We start from the raw sequence: 3,086 nt of genomic DNA on the forward strand, positions 1-3,086 counted from the left end.
ATTTGTGATCTCTTTCCTTTTTGTATTCTTAGCTTTAACACATAGCAAGCACACACCTCCATCTCATCCCCCCACCTCGTTTCCAACTTTTCATGTCATTTCAGAGGACAGTGTTGAGGAATGTCTCCACATGCCTTTTTCATGTAATTCTCCCATCCAAAAACTAACCAGGCCCGACTCTGCTTAGCTTCTGCCATCAGACAATAAATATGGGGCACATTCAGGGTGATATGGCTATAGACAACTTCTTGTAATTCCTCCCTTACATGGGTCAGTTCTTTCTGGGTACAGACAGCTCAGCTTCAGTCTGACAGCCTCACTCACAGTATAACAAAGCAACTTCTACAGGTCCCTTACAATCCCGTTCCCTGTTCATCACTTTCAGAAACTGAAATCTACTCTTGGGTTCCATCCTCCATTCTCGGCATGTTCCTGTCTTCCTTTGGTGGACCACATTCATGAAGGAGGCACACCACACCATAAGAGAAAGGAAGATGGCCCCAACTGACGTTCCGTCTGAGAAGACAACTCAGCCCCAGCGGTAAGTCTTACCATCTTAGCGAGGACCCTGCAGCTCAGAGCTTAGAGAGGGATTCCAATTACGCAGCTATGGGGAAAACACTATCTATGCAAGTGTGGGACATTTTGGTGATATGGAACTTTTGGGGTTACTCACTTACTCTCCCCACTGGTTCACCAAATTATCCTTGTGCGGGATTGTTATGCTGTCTGTTATTGGTACCCTATCTGGCGTGAGTTCGTGTCTTCCCTAGGAAAGGTGAGTGGTTCTCACACTTGCCCACAGTTGTTCGACGGCAGCGCAGGAGTCGCAGGAGTCAAGGTCTTGCACCAAGGGCCTGCTGCACTCTGCCTTCTGCTCGATCAGTGCTGTCCTCATGTCCTTTCCTGCACTTCTGTACCCCTGTCTGTCTTCGCTGGCCAGCCAGAGCCGTGCAATCTTGGGATTCTCCAAGCTCTGTAAGATCTCTGATCTGCCCCAATCCTGGCCAAGTCCCAACAGGATAGCATAGAAACTCTAGATAAAGATGAAATCATCTTTTTCTTATATTATTTTTCTAAACTGCCTTTTTCCTGCCCAGGACTAGGCAGCGTTTTCACACAGCTGGGGAGGAACAAATTCAAAAAGACATTCTCGAATTCCTGGTTTCCAAAAGAGCCCTCTAAGTCTTGCAAACAAAAAATTAGCATTTCAAAGTGAAGACTTCCCTTTCCACACTGCCAGCGGGCTTTCTATTCAAATGAGCTATTCTAGTGTTTCCTTTGTGAGTGGGCTCAGACAGAACTGAGGCTTCGGGCTTACTTGTTTTCAATTATTGGGCCACTGTTGGGCTAAGGGTTTGGGCAGGCTGCTCTAGGGAAAGTGGATCTGGGAAGAGTCTGGTCTGGACGTCAAGAATCAGCAAAAGGCATCAAGTGAGAAGAGAGGTCACCAAGATGGAGGCAAATTTTTTTGACCTTGGCCAAGATGATCTCCTCCTAATCCTCCCTCTGGACTCTTTCAGAGAACTTCCCCTTTATCCTACAGGAGGCAGGGTTGGAACTGCTGAGTCTTCCTGAGCATACCAAGACTTTCCCCCTAGATTATTAGCTCAAGTGTGAAGAACTTAGCAACAAAGGTTTGAAATAAACCAAACCAGAGGCCCTCAATGCCAGGGTGCAGTCAACAGCGCCTTTGTGGGTATTTATGGTCAGGACACACCCCTTAGAAATTGCCAACCAGCTTCAACTGGATTTGCTAGTGGGTCCATCTTATAGCCAGCTGGTGGTGGCTTTCTGTGGCCGGCTTGCTTGGGCTTGTCTCCACTATAATCTCCTTAGGAGAAAGGGACATTCTCTTAGGAGCCAGTGGGACTAAAAGGTTGCCCAGATGGAAGACATAGTCCCCTATTGTCAGGTGTCCTGACAGTTTCCCAGCCCATCATGTCTAGAGGTCTTGACCTGGGGTCCTGAGGACCTGGGGACTTGGTGGAGGCACTCACTCACAAGTCACCAAAGCTGACCATCTGGAGAGGCTCACACTAGAGCAGAAGATCTTCCTACTCCAGTCCTTTCCCATAAGCAGTTGCTCTGATCTGCTGATTGATGGGCATAGTCTTGCTTTTGAAAAATACAGCCAGAAATGTACTTCTTGTAGGATTTGAATGGGAAAAGGGCTGTGTGAAGAGAAAGTGGGATGGATCACACACACACACACACACACACACACACACAACCCTGCACAGAAGTGGCAACTGGGGGTGAAGCTGGGGCTTGGAGGGTGTCAAGTTCAGAATCTGAGCTGGAGGTTGAGAGGTCGTTAAATGTAACGCGAAGGCAAGTATTAGTGTGATAGAAATGGCGGCTAACAAGGTATGATACTTGCTTAAAAATAAAGGCAAAAATAAAACGTAAAATTGTGGTACAGGAGGAGGAAACCCCACAAACAACTTGGCAGTCAAAAGAATCAAAGGACACAGAATGGGGGAGGTCTACCCCATCCCTCGATTGCGGGCATCTTCCCTGGTCATGTCTGTACCATGGATGCAACCGCAGCTTGTTACCTCACCAACACGGTCAGCCAGCCCCCAGGCTCAGCCCCCAAGAGCTACCCCCTTTCCTCCTCTGGCAAGTAGATCTCCTGCCAAGTCTCCCAGTTGCCCCTATAACCCCCAGCCTGCAGCTGAGATCGAAACTGGGAATGTGCCCTCCGAAACTGGACGTGAAGGTTGCACACATTAATGCACCCAGGGAAGACTGGAGACCCAATTGGAGTTAAAGAGATGGGGTGCCTAATGGGTTGGGGGTTCGGATGGGTTATTGATGGATAGTGATCACCTGCCTGAAGTGCGACACAAGGAAGTGCCGCCCCAAAGCCTCTCCACCCGCTCCCTGCAGGCAGGTGGCACCGGGGTTTTACAGTAGAGTCCAGACACCCACTCCAGCCCCGCAGATCCTCAGAGAGCACCCCGTTGGGTTTCAGGGCGGTGCCCGCGGCTATTCAGCCCTGTCCCCTGAAGCAGTGTACCCGGGCGGGGCGGGTGGCCGGAGCTCCGCCCTCCTCTGACCCAGGCGCTTCAGTTCTTAAC

The sequence above is a fragment of the Microtus oregoni genome, unplaced genomic scaffold, assembly GCF_018167655.1.
Source record: "Microtus oregoni isolate MIOR12 unplaced genomic scaffold, Mior012 000020F_ref0000438, whole genome shotgun sequence".
NCBI classification, from domain to species: domain Eukaryota; kingdom Metazoa; phylum Chordata; class Mammalia; order Rodentia; family Cricetidae; genus Microtus; species Microtus oregoni.